Raw genomic sequence first — 19,410 nt, 5'->3', positions numbered from 1 at the left:
TAGATATTATTACCATAAGATCCTCCTTAAAAACTCTATACTTATTGTGATATTCAGAATAACATGGCTGCAATTCTTATTTCTAAAAACATATTTTTCACTGTTATCTTCAGAATAGTTTTATTTGGAAAAATAGAAGAATAGAACACCTTTGTAAATGACAATAAAGGGCAATGAATAACAAAAAATGAATTACACATTCGTATAAACCATTGTATAATTTAGTCATGCTATTAAAACATTATTCTACTTACAAGTAATTATTGGGAAAAATCACTAAATAGCAAATAGTTTAAAAATCCAATTGAATTAAAATACATCTTATGTGCAATATAAATACAACATATAAAAATGATGTTTTTCTTACAGAATAAAAATTAAGGTTTATTTTAAATGATTAGATGTTGTAAATTTTAAATATAATGAGAAAAATAACAATCCATAAAATATTTAAAATTTCCCATAAAGACCAAACTTTTTTGTTTATATTTAATCCAATCATCATTGGATTTATTACTAAGGTATCATAAGTTTTCCAAAGATATTTTCAACATTGTCATTTATTTACATGGTAAATTAATCTATTGTGTTATTATATTTTAAAATAAAAGAATCCCTTTTTATATAGACATTAAAAGTTAGGTTTCATGTAAGTGAGTTTGCCAAGTAGTATTTCTAAAATATTTATAGCAGATATTGAATCATTTTCAAAAAAATGTTATAAACAGCAAAATGTTCAACTGACACTTACTGAAGAAAAGGTTTCTTTTAGCAAAAATGGATTCCTCATTATTATGTGAAATCCTTTCAAGCAGCATAATAGATTAAGTCAAATAATAATAAATGAATCCAAATATACCTAAATTTGACTTTCAACATGTTAAATGTAAACAAAATTAAAAGCTAATGGTACATTTTCCATGGTTGTAAAGTTGTTTTTTTTTCTCCCTGCAAAAATCTGTGTGAAATACCTTCTTTTTTTTCTTCATTTTACTTTGTCTTTTTGGAAAGCTGGAAATCAAATATGGGTTTCACTATAAGAAAGTGAATTCTTTAGCTGTAAGAATATGGGGAAAGATTTTTGTGGTAATGAATATGTATCAATTTGACTTGGAAATCTATCAAATTTACAACCTAATGGGTGATCTTAAAATTCTTACAGAAAATGTTACTAGATAAAAATAGTTATTCTTCCACCCAGAATGATCTTCCATTACAAGCAGACACTTGACCTCTTGTGTATGGAAACTAGCAGTATCTATTTAGATATTTCACAAAATATATTTGAATATAAAAGCAAGATTTTTAAAAAATTGGAAATTGTATATCATACCTTTTCCTTCTTTCCTTCCTTCCTCCCTTCCTTCTTCCTTTTCTCTCTCTCTCTCTTTCTTTTTATATTTTTGTTTTCAAAATGGCCAGATTTCAAAAAAGTTTGACAAAAGTCAGAGAAAAACTGTTTAAGAGTTAACTGAGCAAGTAATTGAAAATAATAGTAGTAATGAGAATTCAATGTACTTAGCAATTAGAGGAAAATACTTAACTACAAAATAAATTGTTCAGGTAAAACAATTTTCAGTTCAGTTCAGTTGCTCAGTCATGTCTGACTCTTTGCGATCTCATGATCCCATGCCAGGCCTCCCTGTCCATCACCAACTCCCAGAGTTCACTCAAACTCACGTCCATCAAGTCAGTGATGCCATCCAGACATCTCATCCTCTGTCGTCCCCTTCTCCTCCTGCCCCCAATCCCTCCCAGCATCAGAGTCTTTTCCAATGAGTCAACTCTTCACATGAGGTGGCCAAAGTACTGGAGTTTCAGCTTTAGCATCATTCTTTCCAAAGAACACCCAGGACCGATCTTCTTTAGAATGGACTGGTTGGATCTCCTTGCAGTCCAAGGGACTCTCAAGAGTCTTCTCCAACACCACAGTTCAAAAGCATCAATTCTTCCGCACTCAGCTTTCTTCACAGCCCAACTCTCCCATCCATATGTGACCACTGGGAAAACCATAGCCTTGACTAGACAGACCTTTGTTGGCAAAGTAATGTCTCTGCTTTTGAATATGCTATCTAGGTTGGTCATAACTTTCCTTCCAAGGAGTAAGCGTCTTTTAATTTCATGGCTGCAGTCACCATCTGCTGTAATTTTGGAGCCCAGAAAAATAAAGTCTGACACTGTTTCCACTGTTTCCCCATCTATTTCCCATGAAGTGATTTTAGAAAGTTAATTTTTAGCAATTATAGAATAAAGGCCAAGGGGGATAGATGAATGCCAGAAATTGAAACAGTCATTATTATCATTATAACAGTGTTAAAATACGTGCTTGGATACTTCAGAAATCCTTTAGAGTGCCTTCCTGCTCTGAATGCTTTGATCTCTATTACTGCACTTTTTCTCAATCTGTGTGTTTGTGTGCCTCTCTTTGTGGGTGCATATAAGAAAATGATTTTGATCCTTAATTCAGCAAGAGTACAGACTGACATATCAATAACCCCAGATGTGCAGATGACACCACCCTTATGGCAGAAAGTGAAGAGGAACTCAAAAGCCTCTTGATGAAAGTGAAAGTGGAGAGTGAAAAAGTTGGCTTAAAGCTCAACATTCAGAAAACAAAGATCATGGCATCTGGTCCCATCACTTCATGGCAAATAGATGGGGAAACAGTGGAAACAGTGTCAGACTTTATTTTGGGGGGCTCCAAAATCACTGCAGATGGTGACTGCAGCCATGAAATTAAAAGATGCTTACTCCCTGGAAGGAAAGTTATGACCAACCTAGATAGCATATTCAAAAGCAGAGACATTACTTTGCCAACAAAGGTTCGTCTAGTCAAGGCTATGGTTTTTCCAGTGGTCATGTATGGATGGGAAAGTTGGGCTGTGAAGAAAGCTGAGTGCCAAAGAACTGATGCTTTTGAACTGTGGTGTTGGAGAAGACTCTTGAGAGTCCCTTGGACTGCAAGGAGATCCAACCAGTCCATTCTGAAGGAGGTCAGCCCTGTGATTTCTTTGGAAGGAATGATGCTGACGCTGAAACTCCAGTACTTTGGCCACCTCATGCGAAGAGTTGACTCATTGGAAAAGACTCTGATGCTGGGAGGGATTGGGGGCAGGAGGAGAAGGGGACGACAGAGGATGAGATGTCTGGATGGCATCACTGACTCGATGGACCTGAGTCTGAGTGAACTCTGGGAGTTGGTGATGGACAGGGAGGCCTGGCGTGCTGCGATTCATGGGGTCACAGAGAGTCGGACACGACTGAGCGACTGAACTGAACTGAACTGAACAGAGTGACATACCATAATCATCTAATCACTCTGTTATTTTTCAATGTTTTGTTCAATCTCTAATTCATGTTCAACTTTCTGCAACCCCATGGATTGTTGCCTTCCAGGCTCCTCTGTCCTCCACTGTCTCAGATTTGCTCAAATTCATGTCCACTGAGTCAGTGATGCCAACCAATCATGTCATCCTCTCTCACTGCCTTCTTCTCCTGCCCTCCATCCTTCTCGCCATCAACATCTTTTCCACTGAGTTGGCTCTTTGCATCAGGTGGCCAAAGTATGTGAGATTCAGCTACAGCAACAGTTCTTCCAATGAATATTCAGGATTGATTTCTTTTAGGACTGACTGGTTGGATCTTCTTGCTGTCCAAGGGACTCTTAAGAGTCTTTTCCAGCACCACTATTTGAAAGTATCAATTCTTTGGCACTCAGCCTTCTTTATTATCTAACTCTCATATCTTTTCATGAGTACTGGAAAAACTGTAGCTTTGACCATATGGACCTTTGTCAGCAAAGTGATGTTTCTGCTTTTCACTATGCTGTCTAGGGTTGCCAAAGCTCTCCTTCCAAGGAGCAAGTGTCTTTTAATTTCATGGCTACAGTCACTGTCTGCAGTGGTTTTAGAGCCCAAGGAAATAACATTTGTCATTGCTTCCACTTTTTCCCCTCTGTTTGCCATGAAGTGATGAGACCCAGTGTCATGATCTTTGTTTTTGGAATGTTGCACTTTAATTGATGTTATTCACTCTACTCTTTCACCCTCATGAAGAGGCTTTTGAGTTTGTCTTCACTTTTTGCCATTAGAGTGATATCATGTGCTTATCTGAGGTTGTTGATATTTCTCCAAGCAATCATAATTCCAGCTTGTGATTCATCCATCCCAGCATTTCACATGATGTATTCTGCATATAAGTTAAATAAACAGGGTGACAACACATAGGCTTGTCATACTCCTTTCCCAATGTTGAACCAGCCTGTTGTTCCATGTCCAGTTCTAACTGTTGCTTTTTGACCTGCATATGGATTTCTCAGGAGACAGGTAAGGTGGTCTGGTACGCTCATATTTTGAATTTTCCACAGTTCGTTGTAATCCATGCAGTCAAAGGCTTTAACATGGTCAATGAAGAAGAAGGAGATGTTTGTCTGAACTCCCTTGCTTTCCATGATCCAACAAATATTGGCAATTTGACCTACTGTTCCTCTGCCTTTTCTAAATCCAGCTTGTACATCAAGAGTTCTCTGTTCATATACTACTGAAGTGTAGCTTGAAGGATTTTGAGCATAACTTTGCCAGCTTGTGAAATAGGAGCAACTGTTTGGTAGTCTGAACATTGCCATTGCCCTTCTTTGGGATTGAAATGAAAAGTGACTTTTTCCAGTCTTGTGACCACTGCCAAATTTTCCAAATTTGCTAGGATATTGAGTACACCAATTTAACAGCATACTCTTAGGATTTGAAAGAGTTCAGCTGGAATGCCATCACCTCCTCTAGCTTTGTTTGCAGCATTGCTTCCTAAGGCCCTCTTGACTTCACATTCCAGGGTGGCTGGCTCTAGATGAGTGACATACTATCGTGGTCATCCAGGTCATAAGACCTTTTTTGTATAGTTCTGTGTATCCTTGTCGCATCTTCTTAAGCTCTTTGCTTCTGTTAGGTCCTACTGTTTCTGTCCTTTACCATGCCCATCCTTGTATGAAATGTTCCCTTGATTTCTCCAATTTCTTTGAAGAGATCTCTAGTCTTTCCCATTCTATTGTTTTTCTATATTTCTTTGCATTGTTCATTTATGAAGTCCTTCTTATCTCTTCTTGTTACTCTTTGGAACTCTGTGAATGCAGAGTATATCTTTCCCTTGGGTATATCTTTGCCTTGGGTATATCTTTGCCTTGGGTATATCTTTGCCTTTCTCCCTTGACTTTCACTTCTTTCTTCAGTTATTTTTCATTTTTTAATAGGACAACTTATAGCATTCTATGCTGTCAAAACACTTTCACTTCCCTCCCCTGACAAATTCTTTCATTCATAGATAATCACCTTACCTAAAATTTCAGAGGAATAGGAGCCTTCACACAAGGATATCTATTAACTCATTTAGAAACTTACCTATATTTTTCCCTCTTTCCTTCTTTCTCTTGCCATAATGGAAAAAGTGTCTTTTCTCTCATATGAAACTAACTGTTAAGTTGTGTTTGGATATCATTCCCTCACCCCTTCACAGAATCATTACCTCATCTGCTATACTTTCTATCTGGTATGTTCAGTGTTCTCTCTGTATTGTTGGCTCCAGCCAAATAGCTTTTAAATAAACTCACCTCTCTACCATTTTAATGAACATGAGTTTGACCAAACTCCAGGAGAGAGTGAAGGACAGGGAAGCCTGGCATGCTATAGTCCATGGGTTTGCAAAGATTTGGACACGACTTAGTGAATAAACAACAACCACCTCTTCAGTTAATAGTTATAAAAATAATATCTAATCCTTGGATATTACAATCTATTTCCCCAAAACTTGACTGAACAGTACTCACATTTACTTATTTAATTCTTACAACAACCTTAGGAAAGTGAAAGTGTTAGTCACTCAGTTGTGTTTGATTCTTTGCCACATCATGAACTGTATGGACTGTAGCCTGCCAGGCTTCTCTGTCCATGGAATTCTCCAGGCAAGAATACTGCAGTGAGTTGCCATTTAGTTATTCCCATTATGTTTATGCTACAGATGATGAAACTGACGCACAGATAATTTAAATAATATATGTAAAGTCAAGCAGCTAGTTAGTATTGTAGCCAGGATTTGAACCTAGGCAATCTGGATCCAAAGTTCTTGCTGTTAATTCACTACATGATATTCCTGTCTTCAAAAAGTTCCTCTCAATTGAGCATAAGTAGCTCTCCATCTACCACTCTATTTTTCTCCTTCCTTTTCTCAATCAATTTATTGAAAGACTGGTCTACACTCATTATTTCATTGTCTTCTTTTCATTGAAAGTTTAAACACTGAAATGTTAAACTTTAAATAGCTTCCATTCCTTCTATTCCTTAATAATCCTCTTACATTTCCAAATTTCCCAATGATTACCAATAATGCAATACTTTGCAAAGATTTTCTTATTGTTATATGAACAGCATTGAAAACTAGTAGCAGACATGAATGATGCCCCATGCAACCCCTCTATTCTTGTAAGCTGGACAACTCTGCCCTCACCTGTAACTATGGTGGAGAGTCCACTCAAGATTTCCAACTCACAGCTTTCTGAGAAGCCTAGAAAACTTGCTTATCTCCGGCTAGAGTTACATGGCAGTTTGGAGATGGGGAAAGAAGTAGGTAATATTCAACCAATGAGGGACTTGAGTTTAATGATTACCTTATATCACCTCCTTCCTGGAGAAGGAAACGGCAACCCACTCCAGTATTCATGCCTGGAAAATTCCATGGACAGAGGAGCCTGGTGGGCTACAATCCATGGGGTCGCAAAGAGTCGGACACGACTGAGCGACTTCTGTGTGTGTGTGTGTGTGTGCGTGTGTGTATCACCTCCTTAACCTTTGAAAAGACAATTATAAGGAACATTCAGAGAGTCTCAATAAGATTAAGCTACACTTGCCCACAACTGAAAACAATAAATACTCAGTTTTCACATTAGAAAACAACTCAATAAAATGTGGAGCTTCACAGGGGGCTCAGTGGTAAAGAATCCACTGGCCAATTCAGGAGATGAAGGAGACATAGGTTCAATCCCTGGATCAGGAAGATATCCTGGAAGAGGAAATGGAAACCCATTTCCAGTATTCTTGCTGGACACAATTTTATTCACAAGTGAATAAAAGCAATAAAATACATGCCACTGGTTTTCTTTTTTCCTTCAGTCTTACTCTTCCTGTATCCCCGTTTTTTTCTCTTGAAATTACTACACACCCAAATGAATTATCTACACCCAAATCTTTTTCTTAGGCTTTTATAGGACAACCCAAACTAAGACATTACTATTTATTCCTTTTTTTTAGACATATCTTATCCTTTAGTATCTCCATGTATCTTCTCTTCCTATTTTCTTTCTTCTCTCTGGCTTCCCTCTGAAGTCTTGTTGATATATTTTTCATTGTTGGTCTTTCCAAGAATTGTGCCAAAGGCCTTTAAAAAATTTTTCACCTAACATATTTTCTTCAACAAACCCTTTCTGCTCACATGAATTCAGTCACTATCAAGATACCAATATCCAAATCAACGACTCCAGTAACAAATTAACTCCTCATCTCTAGACTTAATAAGTCCGCCTTACCCTTAAGGACCTTCCTTCAAAACATGGCTCAAAAGCATATCAGATACAACATACTCAAACCTGAAAACTTACTTCTCTTCTGCATGGTTAGTCAGAGGGTCTCAGTAAGACTAAGTCACACTTGCTCACATTAGAAAACAATAAATACTCAACTCAGTTTTCACATTAGAAAACAACACAATAAAACTCAACTCAGTTTTCATACTGTTTTCAGTATGAAAACATACTCCCTTCTCTATCCACACCTTCTGTATGTAACCAGCAGCCTAGGCTACAGATCTGGTTTACAGGACAATCATCTTTCTATTTCCAACACATTTTACCTTTCAGTTCAGTTCAGTCACTTAGTTGTGTCTGACTCTTTGTGACCCCATCAACTACAGCATGCCAGGCTTCCCTGTCCATCACCAACTTTCGGAGCTTACTAACTCATGTCCATTGAGTCAGTGATGCCATATAATCATCTCATTCTCTGTCATCCCCTTCTCATCCCATCTTGCCTTCAATCTTTCCCAGCATCAGGGTCTTATCAAATGAGTCAGTTCTCCTCATCAGGTGGCCAAAGTATTGGAGATTCAGCTTCAACATCAATCCTTCCAATGAACACTCAGGACTGATCTCCTTTAGAATGGACTGGTTGGAACTCCTTGCAGTCCAAAAGACTCTCAAGAGTCTTCTCCAACACCACAGCTCAAAAGCATCAATTCTTCTGTGCTCAGCTTTCTTCACATTCCAACTCTCACATCCATACATGACCACTGGAAAAACCATAGCCTTGACTAGATGGACCTTTGTTGGCAAAGTAATGTCTCTGCTTTTCAATATGCTGTCTAGGTTGGTCATAACTTTTCTTCCAGGGAGTAAGCATCTTTTAATTTCATGGCTGCAGTCACCATCTGCAGTGATTTTGGAAACCAGGAAAATAAAGTCTTTCACTGTTTCCACTGTTTCCCCATATATCTGCCATGAAGTGATGGGACCAGATGCCATGATCTTAGTTTTCTGAATGTTGAGTTTTAAGCCAACTTTTTCACTCTCCTCTTTCACTTTCATCAAGAGGATCTTTAGTTCTTCTTTGCTTTCTGCCATTGATATTTCTTCCGACAATCTGGATTCCAGCTTGTGCTTCTTCCAGCCTGGCATTTTGCATAATGTACTCTGCATATAAGTTAAATAAGCAGGGTGAAAATATACAGCCTTGATGTACTCCTTTCCCAATTTAGAACCAGTCTGTTGTTCCATGTCCGGTTCTAACTGGTGCTTCTTGACCTACATACAGATTTCTCAGGAAGCAGGTAAGGTGGCCTGGTATTCCCATTTCTTTAAGCATATTCCATAGTTTGTTGTGATCCACACAGTCAAAGGCTTTGACATAGTCAATAAAGCAGAAGTAGATGTTTTTCTGGAACTCTCTTGCTTCTTCAATGATCCAATAAATGTTGGCAATTTAATCTCTGGTTCCTCTGCATTTTCTAAAACCAGCTTGAACATCTGGAAGTTCACAGTTCATGTACTGTTGAAGCCTGGCTTGGAGAATTTTGAGCATTACTTTGCTAGCCTGTGAGATGAGTGCAATTGTGTGGTAGTTTGAACATTCTTTGGCATTGCCTTTCTTTGGATTGGAATGAAAACTGATCTTTTCCAGTCCTGTGGCCACTGCTGAGTTTTCCAAATTTGCTGGCATTTTGAGTGCATCACTTTCACAGCATCATCTTTTAGGATTTGAAATAGCTCAATTGGAATTCCATCCCTTCCACTAGCTTTGTTCGTAGTGATGTTTCCTAAGGCCCACTTGACTTCTCATTCCAGAATATCTGGCTCTAGGTGAGTGATCACACCATCATGGTTATCTGGGTCATGAAGATCTTTTTGGTACAGTTCTTCTGTGTATTCTTGCCACTTCTTCTGAGTCTCTTCTGCTTCTGTTAAGTCCATACCATTTCTGTCCCATATTGCGCCCATCTTTGCATGAAATATTCCCTTGATATCTCTAATTTTCTTGAAGAGATCTCTAGTCTTTCCCATTCTGTTGTTTTCCTCTATTTTTTTTTTTTTTTTTGCACTGATCGCTGAGGAAGGCTTTCTTATATCTCCTATGTATTCTTTTGAAGTCTGCATTTAAATGGGTATATCTTTCCTTTTCTCCTTTGCCTTTAGCATCTCTTCCTTTCTCAGCTATTTGTAAGGCCTCCTCAGACAATCATTTTGCCTTTTTGCATTTCTTTTTCTTGGGGATGGCCTTGATAACTGCCTCCTGTACAATGACAGAAACCTCCATCCATAGTTCTTCAGGTACTCTGTCTATCAGATCTAATCCCTTGAATTTATTTGTCCCTTCCATCATATAATTGTAAGGGATTTGATTTAGGTCAGATTAAATTGTTTTCTTTACAGGACAATCATCTCTCTGTTTCCAACACATTTTACCTTTATCCTCCACAAACTAATCATGTTGACCCTTGGGAATTCATTTTTAATGTTACTTTCTCTGAATACTTTTCCCTAATATCTGGGAATATTGAACTTGAATGTGCATTCAAATAATATGGGGATCTTGTTAACTACAGATGAGCATTCAGTATGCATGGGGTTGGAACTGAGACTAGGTATTTCTAACAACTTCATTGAGTTTGTTATTTAGTTTCTAAGTCGTGTCCAGGTCTTTTGTGACCCATGGAGAGTGGCTTGGTGGGCTGCAGTCCACAGGATTTCCCAGGGAAGGATACTGGAGTGGGTTGCCAATCCTTCTCCAGGGGAACTTCCCAAGCCAGGGATTGAACCCATGTCTCCTGCAAGTCTCCTGAATTGCAGGCAGATTCTTTACTTCTGAACCACAAGGGAAGCCCCAAGAATGTCATAGGTGATGCTTCTGATGGCTAACAGAAAATCACAGTAGTGATCAGATTAGCGTAGATTAGATGGGCCATTCGTGCTCTGATAACACCAGGCTTTAACCTGGTTCTTTTCCTACTATCAAAATTTCTTATTAAATGGTCTGTATTCTCTGCTAGACCATAAGCAACTTGTGATGTTTGCTTACTGCTGTATATCTGTTCTTACTACATACTGTCTATGCACAGTGACTCACATACAGTAAGTGTTCAATATTTACTGAATTAATTAGTTACATATATTCTAAAATATTCTCTTTTTTTGCAAAATATATTATTTAGTTCTCCTTGGTATCAGATTTGAAGTACTTTTTAAAAGGACTAACAAAAGAACTGTTTTTATTTGGTAAGGCCAGTGTATATTAAACATTCAAACTGTTTTACTTCTTTTTTAAATGCTAATGATACATTGTAAAGGAAAAACAAATATTTATTCACTGTGACAAAATGCCTAGTCTTTTGTATTTTTCCAGAGGATAATATGCCATATTTAAAAGAGTTGAAAGATCCATAATACAGTTCTTCAACTTTTAATTTAAATGATCCATCATTTAATTTTTAAAAATTACATGGTGAAGGACAAAGTGTTTCCTAAACTATGAGCCTATTAGTCAGTCACAAATCTAGAGGTTATATTTTACCCCAAGTTTGAACCTTAAGGGCTTCCCTGGTGGCTCAGATGGTAAAGAATCTGCCTAAGATGAAGAAGACCTCAGGTCGATCCCTGGGTCAGGAAGATCCCCTAGAGAAAGTAATGGATACCCACTGCAATATTCTCACCTGGAGAATCCCATGGACAGAGGAGCTTGGCAGGCTACAGTGCATGGGGTCACAAAGAGTCAGACACAACTGAGCAACTTTCACTTGAACCTTACAGGTTACCCATGATTGCTGCTTTTAGACTAATAATTTGGGCTAAAATGATTAAAATCATAAAAATTTAAAAATATTAGCTGCATTGATTGTTGCACATTATGTCCGATGTGTGTGTATGTGTATGATTCTTCAATGGAACGATGAGGTTTTAGTTATGTTGTGCCTCCATGGGAAGATATAGTCACTCTGCAATGCGGAGTTGAACATTTATTTTAATAGTGTATTTCCAATCTTCCAACCAAATCTTTCAGCTTTTACTTATGGGTAATAAATTATTTGAGGGCTACCCTGGTGGCTCAAAGGTAAAAAATTTGCCTGCCAATGTAGGAAATGTGAGCTTGATCCCTGGGTGGGGAAGACCCCCTGGAGAAGGAAATGACAACCCACTTTAGTGTTCTTGGCTGGGAAATCCCAAGGACAGAAGAGTCTAGTGGCCTAGGGCCCAAGGGGTCAAAAAAGTCATACATGACTTAGTGACTAAATAACAACAATTATTTACATAAGATTTATATAACTGCATTAAAAAGATTAATAGTTTGAAGTGAAGGACATTGTTTAAATATCACCGATACTCTTCTTCATTATTTCTGGTCAAAATATTTCTTAGTATTAGTAACAGCTTGATTTATTTCTGCAAGTCTTTCTAGTTTGTTTTTAATACAGCTGTTTCCATTTCACTGTGCTTAGGTTTCCAAATTAAAAAAAAAAAAAAACACCTGAATATCTGAGGACACACAACAATTGCTAAGAGTAAATATCATCTGGAGAATAACTAAAAGAAGACAATGAATTAATGACTCACCAGCAAATTACCATGGAGAAGCAACATATTCGGTGAAGGAGCTTTTACAGTGGTTAAAACTTACACTCCTTTGGATTAATTTGCTTTTCAAAAGTGAACAGTTCTAACAAAGATATTATTCCTTCCATACAAATTAGAAGCATAATATAAAAGAAGATTGAAGTACATGTTATTATAGTACTTATCAAGTCTGACATCATGTGGTATTAAGCAGCAATGAATCAGCACACACATAAATTAAGCAGAACCAGTGAAAACCCATGTTTCAGACCCAAGTATTGATATGTTGTCAGTTTTACCATGGACAGTTTAAGTATCTCTTTTAATATGATGGAGAAGTTACATTATATAACTATTATCATAATTTTTGGTAAATATCTACCAGAGAGTAGGGTAGCTACTCTGATAGTATCAGTAGCTGGTAGCTCAGTCGGTAAAGAATCTTCTTGCCCTGCAGGAGACTTGGGTTCAACCCCTGGGTTTGGGAGATCCCCAGGAAAAGGAAATGGCAACCTACTCCAGTATTCTTGCCTGGAAAATCTCATGGACAGAATAACCAAGGTAACAGTCTATGGGGTCGCAAGAGTTGGACACAACTTAGCAACTAAACCACCAAAAAGAGTCAGATCAGATCAGTCATTCAGTTGCGTCCGACTCTTTGCGACCCCATGAACCGCAGCACGCCAGGCCTCCCTGTCCATCACCAACTCCCGGAGTTCACTGAGACTCACGTCCATTGAGTCAGTAATGACATCTAGCCATCTCATCCTCTGTCGTCCCCTTCTCCTCCTGCCCCCAATCCCTCCCAGCATCAGAGTCTTTTCCAATGAGTCAACTCTTCGCATGAGGTGGCCAAAGTACTGGAGTTTCAGCTTTAGCATCATTCCTTCCAAAGAAATCCCAGGGCTGATCTCTTTCAGAATGGACTGGTTGGCTCTCCCTGCAGTCCAAGGGACTCTCAAGAGTCTTCTCCAACACCACAGTTCAAAAGCATCAATTCTTCGGCGCTCAGCCTTCTTCACAGTCCAACTCTCACATCCATACATGACCACAGGAAAAACCATAGCCTTGACTAGATGAACCTTTGTTGGCAAAGTAATGTCTCTGCTTTTGAACATGCTATCTAGGTTGGTCATAACTTTCCTTCCAAGAAGTAAGCGTCTTTTAATTTCATAGCTGCAGTCACCATCTGTAGTGATTTTGGAGCCCAGAAAAATAAAGTCCAAAGAGAGTAGGGAGATGTTATTAGAAAAAAATGTTAAGTATAGCACTGTAGAAGGAGAAAAAGTTTAGAAATCTTATTTAAACAAGTCCCAGCCTTTAACAAAAGGTGAATACTGGTGACTGATATTAAAAGAAAATACACATACACATTCACGTTTGCATTCTGCATATACATATTTGTATATATATGTATATAAATATACAGAAATAGACTTCTGAACATATGTTTATATATGCAATTCACTTTGAACAACAGTAATCTGCACTTGCCATGACTTATTAACATCTATTGACCTTGCTTTAAATTTGATAGCAAACCAACATCATGCATAATAGTATCAAGGGAAAGAAAGCACTTTCAGAAAACCAGTCATGGGATTTACAAAAGAAAAAGATTCAAACTTTATAAACTCTAGCATTATGAAACTAATACTCTTTGGTTGATATAATATTTGATTAGCTTTCCAGAACCAAATCAAGATCAAAATTCCCAAATTATTTCCTGAAATGGTGAGAGATGACAAAGACTTACAATCTAACTAGCAAAAGTGCCCTATTAAAGTGATCTATTTGGCAGGACAATACAAAGCACACTTGTCAGGGAACCATCTTAGCAGAAGATGAAAATAACTGATTATTAAAATATTGGACCCACCACAAGAACAGTGGCATCAGATACAACATGAAGGTGAGTCAACACACATGTGTTATCAGAGTCACCATTGGTCAAAGTGAAGAAGTAGATCCAATAAATGTATGAATGGGTCATCATCAGATATCCACAGTCAAACACAGGTGAGTAGAGACAGTAAAATGAAGCAGCTTCCAGTTCTGTTCTATTCAATCAAAAAGGGGCCACGGTTTTACATTGTTCCTAATAATCAGTAAGATTTTTTGTTAATTTATCCTGACAGAAGTAGATCTCATTTCATTTGGTAAGTCTTCATGGCCTCAAATTGTAATTACTCAAAATCATCTGACACTTCAAGATGATGACACTAGTTTGATCTTTCTTCTTTTCTTCTCAATGCTGAATGATCTTAAGAAGATACTTTGAATCAGTAGTCATTGCTAATGAGGATCTTTTTTAGCCAGACATTTTCCTATAAGTCAGCTGGCAGCTAGAGTGGGTTATAGGCATTTTAAATAGAAATGAGAGGTGACAGAGAAATTTGGAAATTATTCTAGTGCCCCTCTTCTCTCTGCATCAACATTCATTGATAGAGAATATTGTCATTCTCTAGTTTCCTGGCTCTGAATTATATATATAATTTATATATAGTGAAGTCCTCACTTTATATCTGCACACTAGGTTTTTTTTCAATCCATATTTATATATCCAATTGCTTAATTGGAATCTCTGCTTGGACGTGTAATAAGGCTCTCACATTTAACACATCCAAAGCTGAAATTTCCCCCTCCCCATCTCATTTTACCATATAGCACAAATGATGGCTTCCTACCAGTAGCTGAGACCAAAAACACTGCAGTTGGCCTCCTCATATTTCTTTCTCTAATACACCATTTTGGTAGGCAAACCTTATTTGATGCACATTTTTTTTTCTTTACTGCTTTACTGGAGTATGTGTGTATGCTCAGTCACTCAGTCATGTCTGACTCTGTAAACCCATGGACTGTAGCCCACCAGGTTCCTCTGTCCTTGGAATTTTTCAGGAAAGAATACTGGAGTGTATTGCCATTTCCTCCTCCGGGGCATCTTCCTGACCCAGGGATCAAACTCATGTCTCTTGCATCTCCTGAATTGGCAGGGGGATTCTTTACCACTGCACAGTATCCTTATAAAAAGGGATAGTTTGGACACAGAGACAGACTGGCACAAAAGAAAGATGGTGGGAAGGAACAGAGAGAATGCTGAGGCTGATAGAGCTGATGAGACAGGTCTGCAGCAGATTCTCCATCAGAGGCCTCAGAGGGAATGCCTTACTAGAGTATAATTTACATATAATAAAATTCACACTTTAAGTGTACATTTTCATGAGCAATCACTGCCATATCCAAATTTTTGAACACTTCCAAAATCTCCCTCATTCTCCCTTGTGGTCATCCTAACACTCCCACCCTGGTCCTAGAAAACTACCAATCTGTTCTCTGTCACTGATTTTGCCTTTTCTATAATTTTACAGTGATAAAATGATACAATACGTAATCTTTTGCATCTGGCACTATTTTCACAGCGTGATGTTTCTGAAGTACATTCATTTTGTTGAATATGTCAGTAAATGTTTTTAAAATCGCCAAGTAATAATCCTGGGTCTGCTCTTTAAATATGTTCACCCATTTATCCCTACCTATAGAAACTTTGTCCAAGTCATCATTCTCTCTTATGTAGCTGATTTCAATAAACTTTTAATTGGTCTCTAAATAATAGTAAACTTTTGACTATAATCTATTCGTAAGCCAGTAACTAGTACTGTCCTAAAATGTAAGTCTGACCATGAATAAAACCTGGTTTGTTTTTATAAAGTCTGGCCTTGGTTAAAATCCTCCAAGTATTCTGATCTTAGAGTGGGAGCTGAAAGCTTTCAGTGACCGACAAGTTCATATGAGTCCTGGCTTCCTCCTGCTTCTCCCAGTACTATTCTCCTTGCTCTCTGAACTGATCTGACTGGTACCTTAAACCTGGAGATACAGGACAGAGTACAAAGTATCAGAGAAGACACAGAATTATATATCCTCTATACCTGAATCATAAGTTTCCTTCAATGGTGAGAAATTCAAAGCCTTGTAATACTAAAATGAGATAAATTGTAAATATATTATAAAATTTGAATTCAACAATAAATTTTCATATTGAGACAAGTGGCTTTAGTTTATACTCCAAAACAGTCTAGTGTATGTGTTTAAGTTTCTTTATACTTTCACTGTACTTGGTAAAGAAGTGTAAAAATCATGGACTTAATTGATCATTCTGGAACATGAGCATAACAAAATTTAATTACAGCTTAAGCTGAACTAAGATGATGTAGGAGAAGCTCCAGGAAGAGACAATGTTAACTCTGAATGTTGTTAAATCAAGTTTCCAAGTTAGTAACAACAGTGACAGCAAGTTAATATAATACTATGTTAGTGGATTCAATGTTTGATGAGAATTTTTCTTTCATTGTGTGGAATTCAAACAAAATCAGCTAATTTTTATTTTAGAATAATTAAAATGGTATGAGATTTATCTTTCCTTCCAAAATATAACACCATATTCATGTGGTTCTATTTCTCTACTAATAGAGTATGTTAAAATACTACAGTGTGAAAAACAACTACTCACATTTTTAATAACAAATATATTTCCCTAATATTATCAAATAAAAAAAAAAAACAGAATGGAGTAAAACCCTTGAAAATGGAAGTAAATTTGGGATCTGCAAACTACCATAAAATAAAGTGTTAACTATAACACAACTCATTCAGATTCCCAATTTTCCAAACTTAAAAAAAAAAAAAATTCCAGCACTTAATATTTTTCTGTACTAATGCAGATATTTTTAGTGCTTCAGAAAACATTGAGTACATCTCCAATAGCATACTATAGTTCAGATGAGGGAAATTGTTGAAATATAAATTGTTTCATGTATCTTCTGTACTTTAGCATCAAGTTTATGAAGGAAAAGGAAACTGAAGCTTATAAATAAATGAAAACATGAATGCTTAAATAATAGAAACTACATAGATTTTTCTTGCTGTTCGAAGATTTTATGATTATAAATTGTTTTCCTAAAGCAGACTAATACTATTTATTAAATTCATATGCCTCATTATTCTTTTCCCAGTAATTTCTCTAGAACTCGGTTAGATTGTAGAAAATTGTTAGTGAAAGAGCAAAGATCAGAAAAATTTTCTCTTAATTGCAGAATATGTTCTTAGCCAAACACATAAAAATGCTAAAGATAACTATTCTTCATGTATATTTAAAAAGTTAAAAAGCAGCAGGACGGTGACTAATCCAAGTAAGCCATTTAATAACTTAGATTCTCCTTTTTATTCTTTTTATTGACATTCCACAAATGTATATCTGCTGAGGAGTCCCATGGTTGTTTTATTTCATTCAAGTACATAAGAGGGGAAAACTCTCTAAAGGCTAGAAAAGACTGAAAAGGAAAGACTACAGAAGAGAACATACTGAGTCAGCAGACATGTGGACAAAATGAATTATTAGAAAGCAATCCATGTTTTTTAAATTTACTGGGTGATGATGATAATAATGAATAACATTTTTACAGTTTACAGTTTACAATCGGAAAAGACTCTGATGCTGGGAGGGATTGGGGGCAGGAGGAGAAGGGGACGACAGAGGATGAGATGGCTGGATGGCATCACCGGCTCGATGGACATGAGTTTGGGTGAACTCTGGGAGTTGGTGATGGACAAGGAGGCCTGGCATGCTGCAGTTCATGGGGTCGCAAAGAGTCGGACATGACTGAGCGATTGAACTGAACGGAAGAGTTTACAAAGAACATTTGTCTTTCCATCTACCACATGAGGTAGGCAGAGCAAACCTGGTTATGTTTCCATCTTCATGAAAATATTGAGGAGGTAAAAAGGATGGCTAAGGCCATACAATAATCTCCTTGAGGAGCTGAAACTGAATTGCGTCCTTCACATGCAAAACAGATGCCATGTTTTCTGTGGATTATGTGTTCCATAATGTTAATGAAGCCAGTGAAAATATGTTGTAGCTTCCTGATATTATTATTTTTGAAGGCTTCTGTTGATTCACATGTGCAGCCGAGGTTGAGAATTACTGGTCTAAAACACCAAGAAAGCAATCAGGAATTTGTAATGTGAGAAAAAATATACATAGTAGGAGCTGTTGAGAAAAACCCGCTTTCCTGGAAAAGAAAAATTTTTGGAAAGAAAGAGTTTGACTTCTTTGTTTAGCTGTCCCGGGCAGAACTAGGGACTGTGGTTAGGAGCTGAAAAGAGAGATGCCAAATAGATGGCTTGGTGTTCATAAAATCAAAACATTTCAGAAGATATGTGTGCCTTGTGATGTTGTAAACTCTCTCTCAAGGAAAGTGCTCAAGCAAAAATGAACCAGTATAGGTCAAGGGAAATGGCAGACACCAATAAGGAATAAATTGAAAGATATGGCATCACTCAAAGACTCAAGGTTTTGAGATAGTTAAGCAGTTTCTCATTTTCTTAAACCTAATTTCCATTCTTCAGTTCATGATTAGTTGAAATTTTGTACAACGGTTAATGTGTTAAAAATAAATGTGTTTGTTTTAAAAATGGCTTCTGAACTCAGTCATAGGATTTAAGGAAGAAATGTGTTTCCGTGGACTGAAGAGAATGCCTCATGTCCAACCTAATTAGTAACAAGCTCCTGAACTGGCATAAAGGACACCATGAAATATGGCCAGTGAAGTTCAAACAATAGAAGGGCACAAAATTAAATTATTTACATAAACATACTAAAAGTTTAACTACAAGGGAACATGAAGATACTTCATTTGCCCCCAAATCTCAAATTTAAAAACCTCTGCACAAATATTAAAACTCTGTGATTTTAAATCTTTCTCAAACCATTTACTTCCTGATCGGGAGTAAAACAGAGCATATTGAACATAATTTAAAGTGTTCTTGATGATTCATGGTAATCTTTATAAAAAATGCTTCCTATACTATACATAGTTTGGTAGTTACTGCCTGGATTTTTCCATATTTCTGGATTGCTTTTTCCCAGGGTGTCTGCTTCCTTTCTCATCTCAGAGGTTCATTATGTAGTACCGTTGGCTTTCCATTAAATTGTCCTTGCCTGCTGCTATTGGAGTTTTTCTACCTCCTTTCTCTGTGATCTACTCTATTTTAAACTGTAACTTTCCAAATAGTTAGAAGTCTGGATTGCACATGATCACCCGCAAACTTTAAGGCCTAACTTGTCAGACTTCTTGCTCAAACTAACCTAGAAACAATGGCTTTTGGAAAAACAAAGATACATTATTTAGAATTTGAGAAGGCAAGAAATGCAAACATTTCTTTTTCTTTTTAAAATTTTTTTATTTATGTAATTGAAGTATACATGATTTACAATA

At 37.0% G+C, this 19,410-nt stretch overlaps 1 protein-coding gene across 1 annotated transcript in view; it reads right to left on the bottom strand.

The window, feature by feature from the left end:
• HCN1 (hyperpolarization activated cyclic nucleotide gated potassium channel 1) overlaps positions 1 to 19,410 on the bottom strand; it is a 453,436-nt gene that overhangs the window by 89,685 nt on the left and 344,341 nt on the right. The gene's annotated exons all lie outside the window — the stretch shown is intronic.

This window comes from Bos indicus, chromosome 20 (genome assembly GCF_029378745.1).
Source record: "Bos indicus isolate NIAB-ARS_2022 breed Sahiwal x Tharparkar chromosome 20, NIAB-ARS_B.indTharparkar_mat_pri_1.0, whole genome shotgun sequence".
Lineage (NCBI taxonomy): Eukaryota > Metazoa > Chordata > Mammalia > Artiodactyla > Bovidae > Bos > Bos indicus.
Note: the sequence above shows the minus strand (reverse complement) of the source record. Positions and strands in the feature narration are given on the sequence as shown.